Source organism: Phocoena phocoena, chromosome 10 (genome assembly GCF_963924675.1).
Source record: "Phocoena phocoena chromosome 10, mPhoPho1.1, whole genome shotgun sequence".
NCBI lineage: Eukaryota > Metazoa > Chordata > Mammalia > Artiodactyla > Phocoenidae > Phocoena > Phocoena phocoena.
In genome coordinates, this window is record NC_089228.1 from 45,150,712 (window position 1) to 45,178,575 (window position 27,864).

The 27,864-nt window shown below is 38.7% G+C and overlaps 1 protein-coding gene across 1 annotated transcript in view; it reads right to left on the reverse strand.

Annotated features, from left to right (window-relative positions):
• The window catches only part of ULK4 (unc-51 like kinase 4), a 512,874-nt gene that overhangs the window by 188,094 nt on the left and 296,916 nt on the right, over positions 1-27,864 (reverse strand). The gene's annotated exons all lie outside the window — the stretch shown is intronic.

The window sequence follows — 27,864 nt, forward strand, 5'->3', positions numbered from 1 at the left end:
ACTGTGGTAGGATAAATAATGCCCCCTCTCCCTAAAGATATCCACATCCTAATCCCTGCAAACTGTGAATATTACCTTATAATGGCAAAAGGGACTATATAAATGTGATTAAGGATCCTGAGATGGAGAGATTATCCTGGATTATCCAAGTGGGTCGAATGTAATCACAAGGGTTCTTAGAAGAGGGAAGCAGGAGATTGGGAGATAGTAGTAGGAAATGTGATGACAGAAGCAAGAGGTTGGAGTGATGCAAGGGAGGGGCCACAAGCCTAGGAATACAGCAGCTTCTAGCAGCTCTTCAACTTGGGTTTTCAAGGCAGGAAAACAGAAACCTCTAGAAGGAATGAAGCCCTGCCAACAGATGGCTTTAGACTTCTGACCTCCAGAACTGTAAGAGAATACATTTTTTATGTTGTTTTAGGATGCTAAACCTGTCGCTTTGTTAGAAACTAATACAAAGAGGAAACAAAAGTAATTCTTTTGGCTTAGTCTGTCGTCTTTACCAAGAAGTCCTCAGCCACTGTTCCTACTAATGAGACATACTTCTGCGTTTGCATCAGCTGATAGACCAAAACCTTAGAGAACCCAATCTGATAATGTTAGAGATGTTCTATAGTCATTACATTGTTCTGTAGGAAAAGCTTATGAATTGGCTCATTTCTGGTTGGCCAAATATGGAGAGGGAGACTATATCATTCAAATTATAGCAGAGAAAGCACAATGGACTGACAGCCTGGAGACACATATCCTGGTCTCAGCCCTACAGAACCTAACAGAGTGACTGTGGTCAACTCTCTCCTTCTTACTGAGCCATAATTTCCTTACTAGAAAATGATGATGAAGGAGCACTGTGTGACACCTGAGGTTTCCTTTAGCTCTGATACTTTGTAATTATAAGTCAGAATGTGGCAAATGAATATTGTGTTCCTCTAAACCTACTAAAACGCTACATGGAAAATTATTTGCAGACACTTCAATAAAGATTCACGATAACAAACTGTGACTATTAGTAAAATAAATAAATAAATAATAAAATAACATCAATACTCTAAACTAAAAGCTAGATATTAGAACTAGCCAGAGAAACAGTAATGATAGCAAAAACCTAGATGGCTCTTATCACGTGCCAGGTACTATTCTAAGTGCTTTAACAGATATCTAACAACAACAACAAAAAATCTCCTTAACAGCTCCATTTCACAGATGATGAAACTGAGGCTGAGAAAGGTTAGAAGCCTTTGCCAAGGCCATCTGGCTCCACAGTCTGTGCTATTACACACTATGCAAGATTGCTTTTCTGTAACTGAAATGACTGAAAAAGGAAAAAGAGGAAAATAAAACTATTCAGTCTAGTAAGTGAATGCAAAAAAAACCCCAGATTTATTTTAAAAGATGTAATTAGGAAGAGATAAGGATAAGAAAGGTAATGGGGAGGGCTTTACATAGCAAGTTGAATCTCTCCCACTACTAGAGAAATAGAAAGGGCTAAAGAAGTGTAAACAAAAAGAAGGGCTAGAAAACTGCCATGGCACCAAGACACTCTGCCTTGAAAATCAATCTGCTTCATTAAAATCTTATTTTACAGGCTTCCCTGGTGGCACAGTGGTTGAGAGCCCGCCTGCCGATGCAGGGGACACAGGTTCGTGCCCCCGTCCGGGAAGATCCCACATGCCGCGGAGCGGCTGGGCCCGTAAGCCATGGCCGCTGAGCCTGCGCGTCCGGAGCCTGTGCTCCGCAATGGGAGAGGCCACAATAGTGAGAGGCCCGCGTACCGCAAAAAAAAAAAAAATCTTATTTTGCATAAGTTATTTTGGCATTTGTACACAGCAGGTCTATTATCCCACAACAGTCTTCCACGTCAGTGACATCTTTCCACATTAGTTAATTAACAGATGCCACTCACAGAATGAGCCTATTCTAGCTGATGGTGCAGGAGACACAAAGCAATATTAGGTATTCAGCACCAGTGCTGTCCAGTAAATGACAACGATCAGCAGGGAATGTACATTCTTTTCCATTTTCTGGTGGAGAAAATAAACCTTAGGAAGAATTTTTTTTTGCATTTTTAATTTTTTATTGAAGTATAGTTGATTTATAATGTGTTAGTTTCAGGTGTACAGCAAAGTGATTAATATATATATATGAATATATATATATATTCTTTTTAAGATTCTTTTGCCATATAGGTTATTACAAAATATTGAGTAGAGTTCCCTGTGCTGTGCAGCAGGTCCTTGTCTATATGTACTTAGCTCTGATGCTTAACAACAGCTGTGCTCGTCTTTACATGAAGCAAAATATCTTTACAATAGTATTCTGCATTCACGCCAAAATCCGGCACTTCCCAGCGATTGCTGCGGACTCTAAATGAAGAAACATTGAATGTCGAGCTTGCAAATGCAGTGTTAGGAAATATCAACATTGTGGCAGCCATCACCATTCTCCTAGGTCTCCACCTTGAAATTTGGAGCTTAGCATGGATCCTCCCCCATCCTTCGTTTCAAACATCTAATTGAATAAATTCATCAAGATTTTTCTAAACAGTTATTGGAATTTGTTCTTCTTAGTGATAGCTATCACTAGATCCTCATCACCTGAACTCAAGTCCAAAAAAAAAAAAATCCTTGAGCACCTGTCACGTACAAGGCAGCACTCCTGATGTTTATAGAGGCACAGGCGGAGGGGTCCCTCCCTCTGTGGCTTGGGTAAGTGGCCACAAATCAGGGATGAGGAGACACTAGACAAACACATCTAACCCAAAGCAGAAGATGTCAAATGCCACCGGGAGATACCAATGAAGTGACATGAGATGTGAAACCAGAGAGACTGCAGAGCCGGTCCAGAGGATCAGGGAAGGATTCTCCTGGGGTCATGTCTTCTTTCCGGCTGACTCTCATTACAGCCAGTTGGCCTCAGGGTTCCTTTTCACCTGTCTGGCCAAAATCCTCACAAAGAATTTTATATGTAGCTTTTATACATCGAATTTCTGAAAAATCTGAAGTCACATTGGAAATCAATTCAAGCTATAAAGGAATCTGCAAAAACTCACTTAAATTTTAATGTAAACGATGAAGCTGGCAGAAACAACCATAGAAGAAAATATATGAGGAATACTGGTTAAAAACAGGAAAACGTAATACTCATTCTTTACCTCCTTACACTTGACCTCTTCATGGCTCTTGACACATTTGACCTTCTGGAAATGCTGCCGCCTTCTCGGCTTACAGGATACCCCACACTTCTGTGTTTCCTCCCCATTCACTCCTCAGTTTCCTAAAGCTCTTTTGTCCTTCACACCACAATCAAGGTGTGTACTTATCTGATGAGTTGTCTGTCTTCCCTACTAGACCATAAATTCTACAAGAGCAGGAAACACATCTACTGGGGCTATTCCTATCTCACCTAAGCCTAGCACAGTCCCTGGCTCATACTGGGTACTCAACAAACTTGTGTTGAGTAACTGACATTACAACAAGATCAAAGAAGGGCTCATTCTAGAAATTCATAGCTGATTAATCATTAGAAAAACCATTAATAGAAGACACACTTAACAGTGTGTGGGAATAAACAAATATTACCCAAATGAGAACAAGCAGAGGCTATTCGGAGCTTGCTGTAGCAAAGGAGTCAGCTAGCATCACTTGTGTTTGGCAGAGAGTCAAAGGCAGGCAGGCAGGAGAGAGACAGCTTTATAGTGAAAAGACAGAGAGGCTTCGCAAACACACTGATTGGAGGCTGTTGGCATGGGGAAGCTGGAGGTGGGTTAACTAAGAGCAAGGTACCTTGTCATTGTCTGGGGGAGCATATTTGACTTTCTGTGGCTGGTCCTGAGTTGGAAGCAGGGGAAAAAATTAAGGAAGCCGGCAGTTCCTGACCAAGTCCTGACCGATTTGGGCCAAATGCTACAGAGGTGATGGTCTGGCGTCCTGGAATGGTTGCTGCAGAGGTTGTAAGTCAGAAGTCTATTTTCATATAGGATCTGACCACTGTCCATTTATGTAACTGGCCAATCAACAGTAGAGGCATATGCATTCAGGGCAGGAACAAGGAGAGGATGCCCACTCTCACAATTTTCATTAAAAATTCTGTTGGAAAACAAGGACCCACTGTATATACAGCACAGGGAACTATATTCAATATCTTATAACAACCTATAATGGAAAGGAATATAAGAATATATATATGATTCAGTTTATACACACACACACACATAACTGAATCATTTTGCTCTTCACCTGAAACTAATACAATGTTGCAAATCAACTATACTTCAGTTAAAAAAATAAAAATTCTGTTGGATAATCTAGCCAAGGCAATAATAATGGTTAACTACTTTCATAGTTAACAGGCTTTTTTAAAAGCCTATGTGGGGAGGGGACTAGTGAGATTTGCAACCATTAAAAAAGATGAAGTAGAGCTACATGTACTGATACAGAAACATGTCTACAGCATAGAATATGGAAAACCAAGTTAATAAATAATACATATAGTATAATAGCATATACTACAGGCATTTAAGAGTAATTTTTTTTATTAAACACTTCCTAGTTTTTCAGCACAGTGCTGTTTTACACACTTTATCTTTACACACATCTCATCTAATCCTCCATGGCCATCCAGTTATTATTCCCATTAGTTTGCAGATGAGAAAGTGGGGACATCCCAGAGAATTGTATAAGTAAGGTGTAAACCAAGGCAAGCTAACTCCAGACCTGGATTCTTTCTCACTGTCTACTTCTGCTGGGAAAGCTCTATGTACATGGATAACCCAGGTGACCTGGGTTTGCTTTTAACTTCATACACTTCCTCATTATATAAATTTTCCTAATGAGTATATGTTGCTTTTATGATTGGAAAAGATACAGATATTTTACATCTTATAAAAAAATTAAACTGTAAATTGACAGCACTTTATTTTTTAAATCATGATCTGAAACGTACAAATCTGTTAGCAGTGAGTAAGGCTTCTGTTCAGAGTTCAGTTTGAACCTTTGTAACACCAAGTAAACTTGTATTCCATTCTGACACTTCCGTGAGGTTTGTTCCACCTTGAAGAAAGTTTCAAGTGTCTCAGCTGTGAGGAAGCTTGATACCAAGAAAACAAATACTACTTGGAAGCTTGTGAGACATTTAAGTACTGGCTTTGCTTATCTAATTGGGATGGCTTTGGTACAGGAGCATGTGAAAATCAAGGAGACAGAAAATGGAGCTGAGAAAATGACATACTCTGGTCATCTTTCCTGGAGGTCTCAGAGCAAAAGCAGTCTCATTCCTACTGACACAACACTGTAAATCAACTACGCTCCAATAAATTTTTTTTTAAAAAGAGACAGAGAGAAAAACCGAATGTTATGGGGGAAAATAAAAAAGGAGGACTGCTATCCCATACCCTTCTGCTTTCTCCAAACTTTCTCACCCACTTCCCACCCACCCACCCTCACTTCTGAGTTATTCAATTTCACTTAAGTTTCCTTCCTCTCTCCCTTTCATCTGTTGTTTTCAACTAAGCCAATTTCTCAATCCAAAGGAAACCTCCCACTGGCTTTGGCTTTGGGTGGTCCCTCAAAATTACCATCCTTTCTTTTTTTTTTTTTTTTTTTGCGGTACTCGGGCCTCTCACTGTTGTGGCCTCGGGCCTCTCACTGTTGTGGCCTCTTCTGTTGCGGAGCACAGGCTCCGGATGCGCAGGCTCGGCGGCCATGGCTCACGGGCCCCGCCGCTCCGCGGCATGTGGGATCTTCCCGGACCAAGGCACGAACCTGTGTCCCCTGCATCAGCAGGCGGACTCTCAACCACTGCGCTACCAGGGAAGCCCTATCTCTCTTTCTTTTACAGACAGTGTAGATAAGCCTGTTTCCTTCCTACTTTTTCTACCATTAAAGTCATCAATAGAATTTTCAAAAAGTACTTCACTACAAGCACTTTAGCATTTGATCATCTATTTTCAACAACGGTTTATTTCTCACTGCCCTGCTGGGTTCTCTGTCACTCATCATCAGTTGGTTGGTAAGAGAATATTTCATTGGGTACAAGGGGACAGTAACAGGATCTTTCTGAAGACTAGGAGTATCTAGATGGTAGGGGGTGTTATGCTTTCATTCTCTGGCTTGGCCCAGTGTTTCACAATTAACAGGTAGGTCTCCTCTGGTAGTGGAGCCAAATCCTACTAATAACGTGATGACCCAAAAGCCAGCACCATCACCCTTCCTGGCACAATCTTTTCTCCCCCTAAACCCTCCCAGTACATGCTTTGCCCCTAAGCTTCATCTCCGTTGGCACTACGTGCAAAGTTCTTGTTTCTAGTATAAGAAATGCATCTACTTTGCTGCTAAGTTTCCAAAGCATTCAGCACTAACACTCTGACATCCAGTAAACACAAGTTCTACTATGGAGGAGTTATTCAACTGATATCTCTCAAAGGAGACTGTCCTTCAGATGTCACCTCCCACCTACCTTGGCTAGCAAAATTCTAATCATTGTATTCTAACTATAAAGACTAAAACATATAGTATTAATATCAATACACAAAGGGTATGACTAGGATTATTCTAACATATGAATACTTTCACTTCCCCAACTTTACATGTTAATTCGATTCAGAGGATAAGACTCCCTGACTGACATCTTCAGGAAAAGGTCAAAGGTATGATGAATTCTCCTGAGATTTGAAACCTTGGTAGCAAGGCTATCTCTTCCCTCTCCGCCCAAATGCCTGTGCCCTATTGCCGTGTCTCTTGAATGACCCTGTATGCTACAGTAGTTCCTCTCCTGTTCCAGTGTTGGCTTGTATCACCACGTATGTATCTACAATTACTGTTTCAGCTTCCTGTCAGTTCTCTCTGCCTCCAATCTCCATCCCACAAGTGGGGCAGCCTAATCTTGGCTCAGTTTCACTGACGTAATGTCCCTTCACTGCCAAGAGAGAACCCGAGCACTGTGCCATCACCTACTTGACCAAGTCAGAGTCCAACCCAGCATTCAAGGTCCTCCACACCCTGCCTACCAACACAGACCCACCTGTCAAGCCAGGATGCATATTCTCAGCACCCTGCACCTCCTCCTTCACTCCTACCTCTGACCTCTGTTCCTGCTGTTCTTTCAAGCCAATGTGGTCTTTCCTCCTCAACTTCCCAACAGCCTCCACTTCACTCAAAGTGCAAACTTCCACTCACTTCCTTCTCCTTTGAGAGCTTCCATTTATGCCTTCCATTTTTGAAATATCATCTTGTAGTACTACTTCCCACGCAAAATGTTTCTTCCCAACTAGACAGCAAGCTCCTCAAAGAAAGAAATTATAATGGAATGAAAAGTACACTTAAAAAATATTGGAATATATATAGTTGAATTGAACAGGGTGCTTTTTTTGTGGGTCCTTTAATGCTTATCATGGTGTTTGAAATACATTCAGTACTTTCTGAACAAATAAATGAATATGTAAATTAATTTAGGTGAGAGGGACAATAAAATCACTGGTGCTTGAGGGTATGGACTACATCTTCTGCATCATATACCCAGAGTCCATCTCAGTGGCTGACATCTACCAGTGCTCAATAGATATCTGTGTGACTGACAGTGAGAAAAGTAGACAGAGACAGGGGACAGCATTTAGATGAAGGTTATGAATATCACAGATTAAAGTTCGTTGCAAAAAGAAAAACATTCAGTGTAAGAGAGTAATAGCCACTTAGAAGACGGAATTGAAGAGACAATCCCATTTACATTAGCAACAAAAGAAGATGAGATACTTAGGAATAAATATAACGAGAACTCTGCAAGGTCTATGTGAAGACACGCTTAAAACACTATCAAGGGACACTGAATCAGACAGATAGACAAATGGAGAGTCATAACATGTTTTTAGATAGAAAAGCTCAAAATCATAAAATTTTGATTCTTAAATTAATCTATAAATTCAAAGTAACTGAGATAAGAATAAGCACTCAGTGTGTTTTCTGAAACTAGACAACCTAATTACAAAGTTATCATGGAAAGAAATCAAAAGAGCAAGGAACCTTTTGAAAAAGGTAAAGTAACTAGAAGCGAGAATTATCCCAATCAAACATTTAAATACACAACTAACAATACTACAAAAATTAAGAGTTTGGCACTGGTACGTGAGTAAATAAACTTGGAGGGAAGAATGAAGAGGCCTGAAATCCACACAAAAATACACAGAAATGTAACATGATTGCATTTCAGATCAATGGAGAAAAGACGGAACATTCACTTAACAGTACTGGCACTACGGAGTATTCATAAAATAATAAATCCTACTCTCACAATTTAAAATCAAATAAATTCCAGGTGAATCAATGATTTAATAATCGAAACTGAATTCATAAAAGTAACAGAAAAAAATAAAAGAGAACTTTGAATTTAGAGTTGAGAAAGCACTCCTAATATAACACAAAAGCCATAAAAGATTTATAAATAATATTTATAAAAATCTCATATTTCCGTACTAAAATGCAAGATTAACAAACAACATTAAAAGTCAAACAAGAAAGTAGCAAATACCTGCATAACATATGGTGGGGTTAATGTTCATTTATTTGTAAAGAACACTGACAAGCCAATAAGAAAACACGAAAAACACAGAAGAAAAGTGCTCAAAGGAAACAAATAGATATACCTTTCGAAGAGAAGGAAACACAAATGACTCGAATAAAGGATGAGATACGGATAATAAGTAAACTTCTAATTTAAAACAGACTGAGGAATCTGACATCCAGTCATGATGGTATAACTGGTATCAAACTAGTCCTTCTACCATAAATAATGTTAAACCTAGACAAAATGAAAGACACAACTGTTTTTCAGATGTGAGACAAGTAGTACAGGATTCTGATTCCTGAAGAGAGGGAAAATGCATGAAATGAGCTCTATAATCACACTGGCATTCTGCCCAAAAGAACTTTCCAGACTAAGCACAGGGTGATGGGGCCCAAGCAGAGCATCACAGACCCACTTTGCTGAGGAGCAGGAGACTGAAGCTAGGGTTTGCTGAAGCAGCTAGAACTTGCCAGGGAGACTAATGAAGAGGGTGGAGCTGTCCAGAAAAAAAGTTTCAGATCTGTAAGAATTAGGTCATTGGGCTTCCCTGGTGGCGCAGTAGTTGAGAGTCCGCCTGCCGATGCAGGGGGCACGGGTTCGTGCCCCGGTCCGGGAAGATCCCACATGCTGTGGAGCGGCTGGGCCCATGAGCCGTGGCCGCTGAGCCTGCGCGTCCGGAGCCTGTGCTCCGCAACGGGAGAGGCCACAACAGTGAGAGGCCCGTGTACGGCAAAAAAAAAAAAAGTTTCAGACACCTGCTTAGTGGTACCCTAAAGTCTTCAGCCAAATACTAAAATGTTCACTGGATGAGATTCCAGGAGATGTGATAGAGAACAGTACTTTGGAAGCTGTAGGTTGAATGGAGAGTGCGAAAACTGCACAGAGCTGGGAGACAAGGAGCTCTGAGAATCCAGAGAAAGAAGACCTTGTTAAACACACTGAGTATTCAACTGAGACCTTAGAAAAACCACACCTTACTAATAACCTGTGGTAACAAAAATTTAAAACAAGCCTTGAAAGAATCAAACAGAACCACCAGTAAATAAAATGACAGCCAGTACAGAAGTCAACATTCTCTAAAGGAAGACAACAAAATTCAGATTCACAATACAGCCTCCAGAACTGCCACCAGGCAATGAAAAATATGCAAAAAATCATGGAAATGTAATCCATAACCAAGAAAAGATACATCAGAGACACCAAGATGACACAGGGTTTAGAGCAGCAAATAAAAACATGTTGAAAGACATAAAAGAAGATATGATCATAATAAATTAACAGTAAGAATTCCTTAAGAAATAAAAACTAGGACTTCCCTAGTGGCACGGTGGTTAAGAATCTACCCGCCAACGGAGGGGACATGGGTTTGAGCCCTGGTCCAGGAAGATCCCACATGCCGCGGAGCAACTAAGCCTGTGTGCCACAACTACTGAGCCTGCGCTCAAGAGTCCATGAGCCACAACTACTGAAGCCCACTCGCCTAGAGCCCGTGCTCCGCAAGAAGAGAAGCCACCACAGTAAGAAGCCCCCACACGGCAACCAAGAGTAGCCCCCACTCGCCCAACTAGAGAAAGCCCGTGCGCAGCAACGAAGACCCAACGCAGCCAAAAATAAATAAATTTATAAAAAAATAAAAACACAATGGTATAACACAGGGAACTCTGCCCAATATTATGTAACAACCTAAATGGGAAAAGAATTTGAAAAAGAATGGATACATGTATATGTACAACTGAATCACTTTGCTGTACACCAGTTACTGTCACAACATTGTTAACCAACTATACTCCAATACAAAATAAAAAGTTAAAAAAATAAACACAATGGAACACTATTCTTTAATGAGAAGTAACAAAATACTGATACGTACTACAACACTGATAAACCTCAAAAGTGTTATGTAAGTTTTTAAAAAGTCAGATGCAAAAGACTATACTATATTGTATGATTCCATTTATGTGAAATGACCTGAAAAGACAAATCTCTAGAAACCAAAAGCTCAGATGGGAAATAGGACCCAGTAAAAAACCTGCCCTAAATCTCATGCCTCTGTATTATATTGTGCTATCAAATTTAATGACAATTTAAATATCAAGCTGAATTAAAATTGACTCCATTACATGTTCTTACCATGAGACCACTTCATTCATTCATTCTCTCTCATTCTCTTGCTAATACTTTTATTGAGCAAGGAACTCAATTCTTACAGGTAAAGTGCAATTGAACACTGGTTTTCAAAATTTTTTTAACTGATGAAAACTCTTTTGCTAGGAAATATCATGAAGAACCCCAATATACAAAACAGATGAGAGTAGAGGTGCTCTGTTGAAATGAAGAGAAAGATGTCTTGCTTGTGATCTATCCTTAAATGCCCCCTTCCAACCATGCACTTTCCCCTTCTGGTGGCCTGGGCAATTATGAGACGACTACATTAAAGTCTGAAGTAAATAAATATTTGCAAAACCTCTGAAGCATCACAGTGGAATACTAATGTTTCTTGGCAAGGGGCAGCTTTTTTCCTGTGTGTAGGACAATGCACTGCAAAATGCAAGGGGTAGGAGTTTAAAGATTTTTTCAGTTGTCCAATTTCACTTCTGGCTTTAGATATCTGGCAATAAACAATTAATGTATTGAAATTTTAATTAATGGACTAATTCCACAAGAGCTTGCTAGCTTTATGTTGATGGAAATGGCACGTTCGTGGGGGACAATAAGATAACATCAGCACAGCAAAGTAGGGTAAAGAACAAGGTTGTTTTTGACCAGAGACGCCCTGCCTATGAACCCACCACCCCAGTCCTACCCACCTGCGGCCAGAATGAAGGACCAAGTTCTCCAGTCCCTGTAACCCACAGTGTACCACGTGCTATGGCCCAGAGTCTCCTGAGAGGTTTCACCCATCTCTCCGCATAGAAGTTTCCTACATGGGGATTCAGCTCCCCACAGGAGCACCTCCAGACAAAGGCCCACTGGACGTTTTATAGTTGCCTGATCTTGTTGCATAGCCCTATCTGCCTCTGCAGAAACGTTTAAGCTGATATTTGTTCTGCTAACTTTATTTTTAGCTTTGAACTATTTGCCTAACGCTTATTAATTAATTCTTCCATTCTACTGCTGCTTTCATTTGAACTCCCTGAGTTGAATACATGGTCCATTTATCTTCATTTTTCTTATTTATTAACAAAAGAATTCAAACCCATTAACTTCAGTCTGAGAAGAGCTTAACTGAAAAAACAAAGTGTGAATATATAGTTTTTCCTGAGCCATTATTTTCTAAATAATCTGTCATTGTAGTTCCAACATTTCATTAAATTTTGTTATTTTGATGTAATCAAAACAATACCGGCACATAAATTATGAAGCATAATAATAAAATGCACATAAATGTTACACTGAACTTAAAAATTCACCAACTCCATTTAACCTTCCTCGATAATCCTCCATAGATATATCCACTATTCTGGATTTTGAATGTTTTATTCCCTTGCTTTTGCTTTCACAATCCTATTATTTATACGTATCCCTAAACGTACTGTTTAATTTTGTTTCTGAATTTTATAAAGTTGGTTATTATACTATACGTAGAATTGTGCCGCCTACTTTTTTGCTCACTTAATATTTATTGGTGCATATAGCTATGAGACAGTCATTTCATTGCTGGAAAATATTCCAGTATATGGTTTTATCACACTGATAAATCCATTTACCTACTGATGTTCATTTGGGTTGGTTCCATGCTGCTATAAATATGTTTGTACATTTCTCTGGGTTCACATATGCAAGAACTTCTCCAACATATATCTGTAGGAGAGAAATTGCTCAAAGGACATACAAATATTCGATTTTACAAGACAGTGTAACTATTGTCCACAGTCGAGCCATGACTGTAGACACCCATACACAGTGCTCACTTTGATCCATTAACTTTAGCAGTAATCTAGAGCCAATCTAATAGTATAAAAATAACTCGTTGAGAATTTAATTTGTATTTCCCGATTATTAAAAAGACTGTTATTTTCATATTTATTTGCAATTTCATATTTATTAGCCATATATCTGTTCAGTAAGCACCTATTCATTTCTTTTGCTTAATTTTCTAGTGGGATATTTGTCTTTTTCAATTCTCACTGAATTGTGGGAGTTCTTCATATACATGGGAAACTAATCCTATGCCAATTGTATACGTCAGAAACAGCTTCTCTCTGTTTATGCTTTGTCTTTTCACTTTGAATATGGTGCCTTACGATGAACAAATTTTTAAAACCTTAAGGCACTCAACATTTCTTCTAAAAGTTTTACAGTTTACTCGGTTTTTTTTGTTTGTTTTGTTTTTTGTTTGTTTTTTTTTTTTTTCGGTACACAGGCCTCTCACTGTTGTGGCCTCTCCCGTTGCGGAGCACAGGCTCCAGACGCGCAGGCTCAGCGGCCATGGCTCACGGGCCCAGCCGCTCCGCGGCATGTGGGATCTTCCCGGACCGGGGCACAAACCCGTGCCCCCTGCATCGGCAGGCGGACTCCCAACCACTGCACCACCAGGGAAGCCCTAGAGTTCACTCTTTTGTATTTTAAATATATAAAACATCTGGACTTGATTCTTCTGAATGGTATAAAGCAGAGGCCCCATTTATTTCTTTATCCTAAGAAACTATTATCATAGGACCATTTATTGAATATTACATCATTTCTCCAGAGATCTGGAATGCTACTTCTGCCACAGAACAAGTAGGGCTATATTTCTAAGCAATCTTTCTGTTCCATGGGTTTATTTGACCATATCTGAACCAAAACTCTGCTGTCTTAATTAGCAGAATTTGACTATACATGGCCTTTCTTCTTTGCTATAAAGCTTGGAATCAGATAACCAACTTTCAAAAATCAAAATCAAAACACTGATAGTACACTTATTTTAACTGTACTGAGTTCATTAACCATTTGGGAGACTATTAGTACCCCTGCTATAGTCAGGTCTTCTCGTCCATGAATAAGACAGATCTCTCCAATTGTCTTCACTAATGTCATTCAATAAAGTTTTCTAATTTTCCACATAAAGGCCTTGCACATAGATTTTTAGGTTAATGTATTGGGACTTCACTTTTTACTGCTAAATATTATATATTTATATATAGAAATAATTTTTATATATTAATCTTAAATTGAGCCAACTTGCTAATTCCCTTTATTTCTAATATTTTTCTTGTAGTGGCTTTCCATGTAGAACATTATATCTATAAATAGCAACAATTTGTTTCTTTAAAATTGTTATACTTTTTATATTCTTTAAACATCATTCTGTGCTGGATAGGGGCTTACTGTGTCTATGGGCAATAATCTTGTTCCTAATTTTCAGAACTAATGCCTCTTAGGCATTATCTTACAATTTAGTTTTGCTGGATATTTTTGGTAAATACTCTATATCAAGTTAAGGAAGTCTCCTTCTGTTTTTATTTGGCTAAGAGCTTTTTTTGGGGGGGTTCATTTTAATCTTAAAGGGGTGTTGAATTTTATCAAATGGCTTTCTGTATCAATTGTATTTTTTTCCTCTTTAGTCTGTAAATGTGGTTAGTGACATTTAATAGATTTTTCTAATGCTGAACCATTCTTAGATTACTGGATTAAAACCTATATGTTTATACTGTATTTCCTCTTTCATATTTCACTGAATTCTGTTTGCCATTTATGTTCATACATGAGACTGATTTGTAATTTTTTGTTAATGTATTGTCCTAGGCTAGTTTCAGTATGAGATTAAACTGACCTCACAGAATGAGTAGGGGATAATGGAAGAGTGTAAAGTTGAAATTATCTGGCCTTTGAACTTTCGTAGAACTCCCATGTAAAACCATCTGAGCCTGATTTATTCTTTCTAGGAAGGTTTTTAAATTTCTTGAACAGTTATAGACAGGGTGACTACATATTCTACTTGGTCTGGAACACTACTGATTTACACATATTAAACAAATATTTTGAAAGTACTAGATTTGGATGATAAATTATATACTCAGTCTAGTTATAATACAATTCAGACTTTCTACATCTTGAATCAAGTTTGGTAAGTTATCTTTTTCTAAGAGTTTTTCTATTTTTCTATGTTTCCAAATTTATTGGCATAATATTTCCATAATATTCTTTTATTATTTCTTCAGTCACTATTCTTTTTTATTCTTATCACTATTTATTTGTACCTTCTGTCCTTTTTCTATTGAGGCTTTCTTGAGTTTGATCAATTTTATCAATCATTTCAAAGACCTATGAGTTGCCTTTGCTGATCTTCTCTACTGTATTCATGAACTTTTCTGCTTCATTAATTGCTGCTCTCGTCTTTATTATCACCTTCCTTTGGGTTTTTTCCCTTTCTTTTCTTTTTCTAACTTCTTAAGTTGAATCCTAGTTCATTAGTTTTCATCTTATCTTTTTTTTTCTACTGAAACCATTTAAGGCAGTGGTTCTCAATCCTGGCTGACACCCTGATATTTAGAAAACAGCAATGCCAGGGTCCCAATGTACAATAACCCTAATTTCATTGGTCTAAGGTGGGGCCAGGGTATCAGCTTCCTTATTTTAGTCTTTTTATCTCTGGTGGTGGGAGGGAGGAGAGATGGTGTAAAGGGCAAGGAGAAGCCAAGCTGAGCAAAGGTAGGAAACGTTTCTTTAGGAATCAGGGAGATGGAGTGAGGGCCCTCATGTTCCCTGTAGCCAATCTCTAGGATCAGGTCAACTCAGAAATTCCCAGAAGTGCTGGTGATATCCCTGAACTCTCAGTCCAGCACATTTTTTAAAAGATGAAACTATAGACACACAAAAAATTAGCAGCTGCGTGGGCCTTAGAGTGGGTGAGAAAATTCACTGCAAAGGGGCACAAGGAAACTGGGGTAATGAATATGTTCCATATCTTGATTATGGTGATGGTTTCACAACTGTACACTCATCACATTGCATACCTAGTGTACTTTATTACATGTAAATTATAGCTTAATAAATCTGGTTAAACACACACACCAAATCTACGCATCGACTGCCTTAAAGATGCAATGCTTACTTTGCTGTACAGCAGAAACTGACACAGCCGTGTAAAGCAACTATACTCCAATTATAAAAAAAAAAAAATGCAATGCCTTTTGACATAGAAATACACCAGACTGATAAACTAGCCTAAGAAGAAAATACCTGCATTTTTAATGGACTTTTCAATAGTTGCAGAACTTCAGAGAAGGTATGGGCATGGTAACGAATCAGCTGATTAACGAAGAGAACAGAAAACACTTAGCCCCATATGACTGTGAAAAGGAATCCTACATACCGAAGACTAAGTTAGAATTACGAATGTCAGGTGCCCAGAGCCTCAGTCTTCTAGAAGCAAGGAAGGCTTTTCTCAGCAAGTCACCATTTAATTTTGTAACTCTCACAAGAAACCAGGTTAGTGCAACAAAATCTCAGGGAGCTGGACATCGCTTAAGATGTAGTTGACGACCCGAAGGACCATCAGTGGCTCTGCCACAGGGAGCACAAAGGCAAATAACAAAGCCAACAGAGATCAAACTTCAGTTGTTAACAAACTAAATATATGTAAAACGTTTCAGAGATTATTTACACAAATAATCATGACATCAGCTCTTCTTTACACTGTAGGGGACACCAGAAGTGCTGGTGATGCCCCAGAACTCTCAGTCCAGCACTTTTTTTTTTTTTTTTTTTTTTTTTTTGCGGTACGCGGGACTCTCACTGCCGTGGTCTCTCCCATTGCGGAGCACAGGCTCCGGACGTGCAGGCCCAGCAACCATGGCTCACGGGCCCAGCCGCTCCGTGGCATGTGGGATCTTCCTGGACCGGGGCACGAACCCGTGTCCCCTGCATCGGCAGGCGGACTTTCAACCACTGAGCCACCAGGAAAGCCCCCAGCACATTTTTTAAAAGACAAAACTATAACTGGTCTGGGGAAGAGGAAGAGGCATTGGTTTTAGAGCCTGCAGATCACAGCTGTCTCATCTAGTTTTGCAGGCACCCTACCTTCCTCAGGACCTACTCACCGACACTCCAAAGGTCCTGTCTGCCCTAAAAATCTCAGAAAAATTCCTGCTAATGTCACAGGATAACTAATTTTTATTTGTTTGTTTAGAAATCATTTATTTAGGTTAGAATGTTGAAAAAGATTAAAGACACTGAGCTCTGAACTGCCTAAAAAATTAACATAAATAATGAGTTTTTCACATTTTATCTATCTATGTGGCTGCGCCGGGTCTTAGTTGCAGAATGCGGGATCTAGTTCACTGACCAGGGATCAAACCCGGACCCCCCGCACTGCGAGCGCAGAGCCTTAGCCACTGGACCACCAGGGAAGTCCCTTTTTCACATTATATTTAACTTAAAAATATAACATATATGTAATTAGTACACATGCTTTATGAATCATTTGGTTTTCTTTTTCTTTTCTGGTTTGTTAAGAAGAAACCTGATGATTAATAGTTGACATCTGAATGTTCTAAAATGACATAAAACAATACCGTGTTCTTCTGAAAAAAAATCTGAATTTTACTCATGACATAAATACATTTTATTTATTTATTTACTTACTTATATTTTTGGCTGCATTGGGTCTTTGTTGCTGTGTGTGCAGGCTTTCTCTTGTTGCGGAGCACGGGCTCTAGGCACGTGGGCTTCAGTAGTTGTGGCTCGCGGGCTCCAGAGCACAGGCTCACTAGATGTGGCACACAGGCTTACCTGCTCTGTGACATATCGGACCCTCCTGGACCACGGATCGGACCCATGTCCCCCGCATTGGCAGGCGGATTCTCAACCACTGCGCCACCAGGGAAGTCCCTCATGATATAAATACATTTTGAAAGCAAGGATTCTGAAAAGGGGAGCTAGAGCTAGAAATACTGAATTACAGAGCCTCACCACTCAGAACTAGTCATTTGAATCACTGCTTTGATTTCAGCAATAGGAAAGGCCATTTTGGTTGAGTCGAAATAGACAAAAACAAACAGAAGAAAAACACCCCACTGAAGTAGATATGTTTTTTAAATTCTTATTTTGGGTCATTTGATTTTGAATTAAGACCGAGGTATTCAGTTGGTCAGCTAGAGAATGCTCATCCCCTTCACAATGATATGATTTTCTCTTCCTTCCCTCACGTCTCTGCTCAAATGTCATCTTGAAAGAGAAGCTTTCCCCCATCTTCCTGTACACACCCCCATCTCGCACGTCCTACCCCTTTATTCATGTCATGATCTGACATATATTTGACACACAAATTATTACTGTCTCTCTCCTTTAGAATATAATCACCGGTAAGACAGGGGCCCTTGTTTTATCCATTGCTATGACTGGTGCCTAAAAAAGTAGTTGGAATTAGTCATTCTCAACAAATATTCAAATAAATAAACGTTTGAATGACTACATGAACGGAAATAAAAGCTATTTCTGTTATTTTGGACTATAAAATGGCTCAGGTCTTCCGAGTGATGTATGCAAATATGGAAGTGTAGAGCATAACTCTGAATTTCATTTTCCATCAATGTCTCATTACCTACTGATTAAATCTGACAAGCTGCAAAGGGAGACAAATCATTATTAGATCCCAACCTATCATCTATAACAACCTAAATGTAACTAATGATACGTTTTATTATACATAATAGCTTTTAGAGGAAAAAAAAATATGGCCACAGTCTCACTGTAAAAGATTTTTGAATGAACTCTGCTCTATATTTGAACATAGCTAAATACATGGCTATACTTTCGTTTCAAAATGTAAATTATAAACGTACATTTAGACATACGGTTTCATTTGTAGAAAGATCATCTAATCACGAGTTGTAATATAAAATTCCACTGAGTTGTTGCTTTCTATCATAGATATGTGTGTATGTGTACATACACACATATTTTTATAGACACACACATATACATATATTTTTTTACACACATTCACACACACACAGTCCCTTAAAGGGAAATGATCATTTTCTCAGTGACATTTATGTGCCATATTAATTCTCAATATAACTAAACAATGATGATATTATCCCCATATTACAGATGAGGAAGCAATTCACACATGTGCCCTAGCTGAGTGCACAAGGTCACACAGCTATTATGTGGTACTATCAAATGACAAACCAATCTGACTTACTGAATCTAAGGTAGGCATATACTCAGTGTTAACCTACCATCTGTGTATACAAACAGTAATAGATTTTTTTAGAAAAACTTTTTATTGCTATAAACAAAAAAAATGTGTAAATATCATAAGTGCACAGCTAGATGAATTTTCCCCAACTGAAAACACCCATGTAAAGAGCCTGCAGCTTGAGAAAGAGAAAATCACCATTACCCAGAATCCTCTTATTCTTCCACCAGACATTATTCTCCTCCCCAAAAGTCATTACTGCACTGACTTCCAATTTCAAGGATTAACTGCCTGGTTTTGTAGTCGGCAGAGCTAGAATCACAAGTTATGCTCATGAGATCCATTCACACTGTACTGAGTGGTTGTAGTTCATTATTCTCGTTGCTGTGTAGCTTTACAATGTGTGAATATGCCAAAGTATATTTAAACATTCTAAAGTTGATGAGTATTTGAGTAGTTTCCACTTTTCTGTAATTATAAATATTGTACTATGAACATCCTTGTACATGCCTCTCAATAACGTCTTATAGTTTTCAGTGTAGACATTTTGCCAATTAGATTTACTCCTAGTTACTTGAATTTTGGATGCTACTTATACACAGCAAGTCTTAAATTTTTGGTTTAAACTTGGTGGAAACATGATTGATTTTTTAATATTTATATCAATTGATTTTTATATTGACCTTGTCACTGGTAACCTTGATAAATTTTCTTATTAATGTCAATAGCTCAGAGATTCTTTTGAATTTTCTAGGTTCACATTCATGTCATCTGAAAATAATAGTACTTTTATTTCTTTCTTTCCAATTCTTACACATCTATTTCTTTTTCTTACCTTCTTGCACTGGCTAGGACATCCAATACAATGTTTACTGATAAAGTGATGATGATGAATATCTTTGATTTATTTGAATCCCAGGGTGAAATTCTCAATGTTCTAACACTGAATATGACATTTTGCTTTAGTTTTGGGGTTTTTTTTTTGAGATCTTCTTTATCAAACTAAGGTAATTCCCTTCTAATCTTAGTAAGCTAATGGTTTTTAAATTACAAATAGGTGTTACATTTTGTCAAATGCATTTCTGTAGTGTTATTCTTTTAACTGTCCACATAGTAAGAAAAACTAAGCTAGAAATGCCTGTCTCCCATAAATAGTTTATTTTTCCTCTCAGATTAACTTTCTTGCCTTCCAACACTGAGTCCTTCATTATTGAATCATTTCCGTGTCCTCTGTTACTTAAGCTAGTGTTTTTGTTATTTTAGACCACAGGCCAAAGTGATCAACTGGAGTGTGATAAGAAAATATAAGAACTTAACTTATAATTATTTTTACCAAAAAAAAAATAACAAAACTGGTATTTCCACTGGATCTATGCATCACTTTGCTGCATAAAGAGAGTGGCGCTTGGTTGTCCAGAGGGAAAAGAGTGAGCTGCAGGACTCAGGGAGAGTGGGCAATCCCATGGGTTTTGTAAAATTCCAGGGACTGGGACATAATAGCCGTTCATGTGCATCTGGTTCAATGGATGCACCAACTATATTATTTAGTATTAACTAAATTATAATCAAAAGGTAAAGTACTGGACTTCCCTGGTGGCACAGTGGTTAAGAATCCTCCTGCCGGGCTCCCCTGGTGGCGCAGTGGTTGAGAGTCCGCCTGCCGATGCAGGGGACGCGGGTTCGAGCCCCGGTCCGGGAAGATCCCACATGCCGCGGAGCGGCTGGGCCCGTGAGCCATGGCCGCTGACCCTGCGCTCCGCAACAGGAGAGGTCACAACAGTGAGAGGCCCGCGTACCACAAAAAAAAAAAAATAAAATAAGAATCCTCCTGCCAATGCAGGGGACACGGGTTTGAGCCCTGGTCTGGGAAGAGGCCACGTGCTGCAGAGCAACTAAGCCCATGCGCCACAACTACTAAGCCTGCGCTCTAGAGCCCGCGAGCCACAACTACTGGGCCTGCGTGCCACAACTACTGAAGCCCGCGTGCCTAGAGCCTGTGTTCCGCAACGAGAGAAGCCACGTTAATGAGAAACCCGCGCACCGCAATGAAGACCCAAAGCAGCCAAAAATTTTTTTTAAAAAAGGTAAAGTATCTCACTCCTGAAAAAAAGTGAACTTGAAGTTAATACTAATAATACAAACAAACAAAAATTCAGAACAATTCTGCTTCCTACACTTTCCCTCAGCTACACTATGATGCTAAAAGCAATGACAACCTAATCAGTCCTGAAAAGAAGTCAGTTTAAAAAACTAAAATTCTGAAAGCTACTGCTATAGCAACAAATCCTGCAATGTATTTTATCCTGATATTTTCACTAGAAATTATATGATTATGTTAGTTATATTAACTCCCACCATCATTGGAAAGAATTTTATACTAAGCACCTACAATAGAAAAATAAAACTGTTTCATGTGATTTTCAGTCTAGTATTTCTCAACATTTTAGGAAACAATGAAAGATATACAGAAGCCTCTTTGAGGTTTCATACTTGACAGTATTTGAACGTATACTATTTATGGAGCATGAACTTTGTACAAGACAACATCCTGACCTCTTTACTGTCATTCATGTACTATTTGCAACAACCCCTATACTGGACACTGTAATTAAACCTATTGTTACAGGTGAGGCCACTGAGGCACAGAGAAGTTAAGACTTGCCCAAGGTCATTGTGGCTATAAGTTTCAGAACCAGGACTTAAACCCAGGCAACCTGGATCAAGAGAGCCCACTCTCAAACACTAAGCCAGTGGTGGGGTTAGTTTTTTAAAAACGACAACAATAAAAAAAAAAAAAACAAGATCTTTAAAATAGGAATGTCTTTATAATATTTTGTAATGAGACGTAGAGTGATCATTGCTAATGTCATGGCCAAGATCTTAAAAGAGCTGCTAAACCTGAAAATGACTTACGCAGTTTTTTCTTTATAAAAAGAAACTTGCTAAGATTTTGTGTGGTAACAAATAAGTTGTCAGTATGCTATGTAGCAGATGATTACACACACACACACACACACACACACACATCTCTTCTTAACACACTCTTCACCTGTCCCTTCAAGGTGAAAGAGAAGTTTTAACATTGAGTGAAAAAGTTAACTACTATAAAGAGAGCATTTTGAAAAACGATGTTTGAAAAAGTATACAGCATCATCTGATGGACTTTTCTATAGCGTAATTTGTTCTAATATCTGCTGAAAGTCCTCAGATATATACCATAAGAAAAATCAGACAAAGAGAAAACGTCTTTAAATGAATAATGCAGAAGATAAAAAATGAACCATGACCACTTTATCACACCATACACAAATAGTAATTGGAGATGTTTCACAGGCCTACATATAAAAGGAAAATAATAAAGCTTAGAAGAAAGCATAGGAAAACATCTTCATGACTATGGCACAGGCAAAAAATATTTCAACAAGGCACAAAAAGCATTAACCATAAAAATATAAATTACAGTAAGTCCCCTACAAATGGACCTTCAAGTTGAGAACTTTCAAAGATGCAAACGTGCATCTGGTTCCAGCAAGGAAGCAGAATCATCAACGTCAGGCATGAGTGAAATCGCAGCTTGCCCTCTGTCTCCTATTGCTGATGGCCCTTCAGCTCTACCATCTCCCACCTCCTCTCCCTCCTCCAGTCAGCAACTCTTCTTGCCTGTTTACTCGTTGCCAGCCCCTGTTGTACTGTACTGTAAGATTAAGAATGTTTTCTTTATTTTTTTGTTTGTTTTTTATGTACTATTTGTGTGAAAAGTATTATAAATCTATAACAGTACAGTACTATAGAGACGATTGTGTTAGTTGGGTACCTACGCTAATTCTGTTGGACTTACGAACAAATTAGCCTTACGAACGCACTCTCGGAATGGAATTCGTTCATATGTAGGGGACTTACTGTATAATTCATTAAATTAAGAACATTTGCTCCTTAAGTTTATCACTGAGGGGTATAAAGGCACACTATAGAATTGAAGAAATTATTTGCAATACACATATCCAACCAAGGACTCCTGCTTACAATATATAAAGAAACCTATAACTCAGTAAGAAAAACACAAGTCAACATTAGAAATGAGTGAAAGACATGCGAGGCACAAAAGAGGATATCCAAATGGCCAATCAATATATAAAAATGTTACAAATTTAAAACACGAGATATTACTACACACCAACAGAAAGACTAAAATTAAAAAGACAAAGACCAAATACGTAGAGCAACTGGAATTCTCTTACATTGCCAGTTTACGTACAAATTAGCATAACACTTGAGAAAACGGTTTGGCAAAATCTATTCAAGACTAACATGGCTTCCCTATGACACAGCAATTCCACTAGTAGATGTATGTATGTAGGTATGTGTGTCTGTGTGGGTGTGCATGCGTGGTTCTGCATGTTTCTGAAACAAATGAGGGGATATGTGCACAATAAGATATGTACAAGAATGTACATATTCTTCTCTGGTGGCACAGTGGTTAAGGATCCGCCTGCCAACGCAGGGGACACGGGTTTGAGCCCTGGTCTGGGAAGATCCCACATGCCATAGAGCACCTAAGCCCATGAGCCACAACTACTGAGCCTGCACTCTACAGCCCGTGAGACACAACTACTGAGCCCACGTGCCTAGAGCCCGTGCTCTGCAACAAGAGAAGCCACTGCAATGAGAAGCCCATGCAGGGCAACAAAGAGTAGCCCCCGCTTGCCACAACTAGAGAAAGCCTGCGCACAGCAACGAAGACCCAACACGGTCAAAAATAAAATAAATTTATATATAAAAAGAGAATGTTCACAGCGGCTTTATTCATAACAGACATAAACTGAAAGCAAGCCAAATGTATAGCAGTAGGAAAAGAAAGAATCTGTAATGCATTAGTACAATGGGATACTAAACAGAAATTTTTTAAGTTAAAAAAAATAACTTATAAAGAACCAAGGTGGATGAGTCTCACAGAAATTATGCCATGAAAGTAGCCAGACACAAAAGTGGATATATTTATATTTCTTTTATATGAAGTTCATGAACAGACTAAAGTAATCAATGGTGATAGAAATAAGAATACTGATTGGCCCTGGATATGAGCATGAGCTGGGAAGAGATAAGAAGGAACTTTCTGGTGTAGTAAAAATGTTCTTTATCTGGATCTATGTGTTGGTTTTATAAGTTTACACATATGTAAAAATTCATTAAGCTGTATGCTTAAAAATTATGTAGTTTACTACTACATGTTAAAACTCAGTAAAAAGTAAATGAGATAGGACCAAAAATGGAGGCTATTTTCACACCCACTTAAATGTTTTCCAAGCAATTCTTATAGAAGAATGTGATGTGTTCCAATTAGTTTGTAAGAATAGGCAATGTTCTGGGAAAATGAAATTTTACTAGCCTAATTATTTTTTAAAATACTTGCATAACTGGCATACGGTTTTGAAAATAAGTATAATTTAGGAAGCAGAGTCAATGGTGCATTTTCTCCACAAAGATCTATGCACTGTGATGAGGTTTACTTTTCAGCTGTAACAGCCATTAAAACCAAGTATCAAAACTAATCAAACCAGAAGAAAATAAAAAGATAAACCACAGACTGGGAGAAAATATTTGCAAAACACATATCTGAGAAAGGACTTGTATCCAAAATACGGGAAGACTCCTTAGAGCTCAACAATAAGACAACAAACAACCCAATTAAAAAACAGGCAGAAGATCTGAACACATACTTCATCAAAGAAAATACACACAGATGCCAAATAAGCATATGAAAAGATGCTCCATATCGTACCTCATTAGGGAATTGCAAATTAAAACAAGACACCACCACAAACTTATTAGAATAGTGAAAATCCAAAACACTGACACCAAATGCTGGTGAGGATACAGAGTAAAAATAACTCTCACTCATTGCTGGTGGGAATGCAAAGCGGTACAGCCACTGTGGAAGACAGTCTGGGCCTTTCTTACAAAATTATACATAGGTTTACCAGACAATCCAGCCAATTCTGCACCTTAGTGTATACTAGAACGAGCCGGAAACTTAAGTCCACACAAAAACCTGCACACAGATACTTATAGCAGCTTCATTCATAATTACCAAAACTTAGAAGCAACAAAGGTATTTTCAATAGGTAACTGGATAAACAAATTGTGGTAACCCAAAGGAATACTGATAGACTATATACGGTAGGGACTTCCCTGGTGGTCCAGTGGGTGAGACTCTGCACTCCCAATGCAGAGGGCCCGGGTTCGATCCCTGGTCAGGGAACTAGATCCCACATGCATGCTGCAACTGAGAAGTCCTCAGGCCACAACTAAAGAGCCCGCATGCCACACCAAAGATCCCACGTGCCACAATTAAGACCCGGAGCAGCCTAAATAAATAAATAAGGTAAATACAATGGAATGTTATTCAGCAATAAAAAGAAATGAGCTATTAAGCCACAAAAAGACACAGAGGAACCTTAAAATGCATATTGTTTGGTAAAAGAAGCCAGTATGAAAAGGCTGCATTTGGATGCTTCCGAACAGATGACATTCTGGAAACGGTAGAACTAGAAAGATATTACAAAGATCAGGGGCTTGGGGTGGGAAGGAGGGAGAGATGGACATGTGGAGCGGAGGATTTTTAGGGCAGTGAAACTATTCTGTACGATAATGTAATGGTGGATACGTGACATCATATACCTGGCAAAACCCACAGAATTGTATAATACAAAGAGTGAACCCTAAAGAAAACCATGGATTTTATATAATAATAATGTATCAATTGGTTCAATTATAATAATTGGTTCAATTATAATAAATATAACACACTAATGAAAGATGTTAATAAGAAGGGAACCCGTACAGGGGAGATAGGGGAGGACGACATACAGGGGCCCCTCTGTCCTTTCTGTTCAGCTTTTCTATAAACTTCAAACTGCTCTAAAAACTAAAGTCTGCTAATTAAGAAAAAGATAAACTAAATCACCAACTGCTATATCATAAAATGCTAAATCACATTTTCAAAAATAATGGAGCATATTTGATTAAAATCTAAAAGGCATTTCATACCATTAAAATGAAGGAAATGAGCTTAAAATAATGTTTATTTCATTTGTATCTAATTGCAAGGGGATCCAAAGAGCCTCTCCCTTCCCCCAGCCCCACCAGGACACACAAGCACCCCTGTAGGTCCAGACTGTCTTGGGGAGGAGTGGGAGAGGAGAAACTGTTCTCAAACGGAGCTGGATCTTGAAAAGACTGCAGAGTGATTTACGATCAGGCCATTTTAAACCAGAAGAGAATTAGACACATTTAATTGGAAAGTCCATGTTTGAGGACTAAAGCTTCAGGGTTTTTCTGTGTGTGTGTGTGTGTGTGTGTGTGTGTGTGTGTGTGTGTGTGTGTGTCTCTCTCTCTCTCTTTGGTTTTGCTACACAGTTGTAATGGGGGCTTGTGAAAATGTTTACACTGGTATATATTTGTACATTTTTGCCCCTTCAACAATATATGAGTCTACAGCATCATTGGCTACATACGTTTTACCTTAAGACACTTCAACTGTAAAGTAAAATAACCCCTCAGGCCAAAACCAGGTTCCACTTTCATGCTGCCATTCTGAAAGCTCCCCCTATGGGCTCCCAGGATGTGGATGACTGGTTTTCCTCAAGGGACATTCACTTTGCCAGGTAGAGACCCTGATCCAGAGTTGTTCAAGGACAGACACCTTGGTCTTTAGAAAACATGCCATCTTGGGTCCTACATCTTATTACTGTACTTACTGTCATTATTTTTATTATTGGACCTATTCTCTCTCCTATCACCTGATCCTCTCACAAGCACACACCATATGCAATGATCTTTAATTTTCAAGTGCATTTGCTCATTCATTCTTTTACTGATTCACTTAATAAATATTTCTTGAGCAACAATGACATGCCCACTGTTGTGCTAGAAAAATCTGAATGAGTATCCCTTTACCCAGTAACAAATACCTGATCAAGCTGTCTGAGTCAAAACCCTTTGGATTGGCCACCCTGTCAAGACATGATTAGGAGGACTGAGAATTCCACCAACCTGCTTACTACTTCAATTTCAGAAAATGGACCTGTCCCCAAACAATTACTCTTTCTTCTTTATTTCAGATATAACAACTCCTCACTTTTTTGATTATTTGAAACCTATCTTTAAAGTAGGTATCAAGTTTTCCATACCAGTTACGTATCAGAGAACTAGGGTGAATGCCATCCCCAGATAGAGAGCTCAGCTGGTAGAAGCCCAGGATTAAAGAATGCATGGCTTTATTCTCTGGGCAGAGATGTCTTTTCTTAACACTGGCCAGATATCTATATATATCTATATATCTATATCTATATATCTATATATCTATCTATATATCTATATCTATATCTATATCTATATATATAGCATGCCACTGGTCACCAAGGACATCAAGGGAGAAGATACTGACCCATGTCTTTAAAGGAGGACCATGAGTCATCAGTAATATTACCCTCAAAGAAAGAAGGCAGTGTTCCAGTCAATTTCATCAACAGCAAACAAAACTAAAGCAAAAGCTTGGTTCCAAATGAGAGGCAGAAGAAAATACCCAATGGTGCTTTGACCAAACACTTGCAGTTCTGAAGATGGAGGTAAGCCAGCCCTTGGAGAAGGCATAGGGAGCAAAGGGGCTCAAGTTACAATCTCTACACCTCAGGGTCATCCCAGCTGCTTTCCAGCTCAGGGAGCCCAGGGCAAGTTTCTGCACCTTGTTGGCCTTGCTTTCATCGTCCGTACAATGAGCGGTTTTTGAATAAATGATTTTCAGGAATACTCTATCTCTAAACCCTCTGTGATTCAAAAAAGGGTTACTGAATGAAATTGAAGGAAACAAAACCCAAATCAGAAGAATTGTTTCCAACAGGAACGAAGTCTTCTGGGCATGGTGCAGTGGAAGAGCTCTTAGGAGGGAGGAGAGGACAAACTATAATGCCCAGACTCAGTTACGGTGGAAATTGTTAACAGAATGAGAAACAAAAGCCCTATGATTTATTCAGTTGTTTATACCTAATATCCAAGAGATACCTAAAGAAGAAAACTGGATTAAATCCAAAATTTGGTGCTTATATAGACAGAAGATCATACTGTCTGCCAATCACTCATTTTTGTATCTGTAAATGGAAAGAGCTGATAGCTTACATTTTACT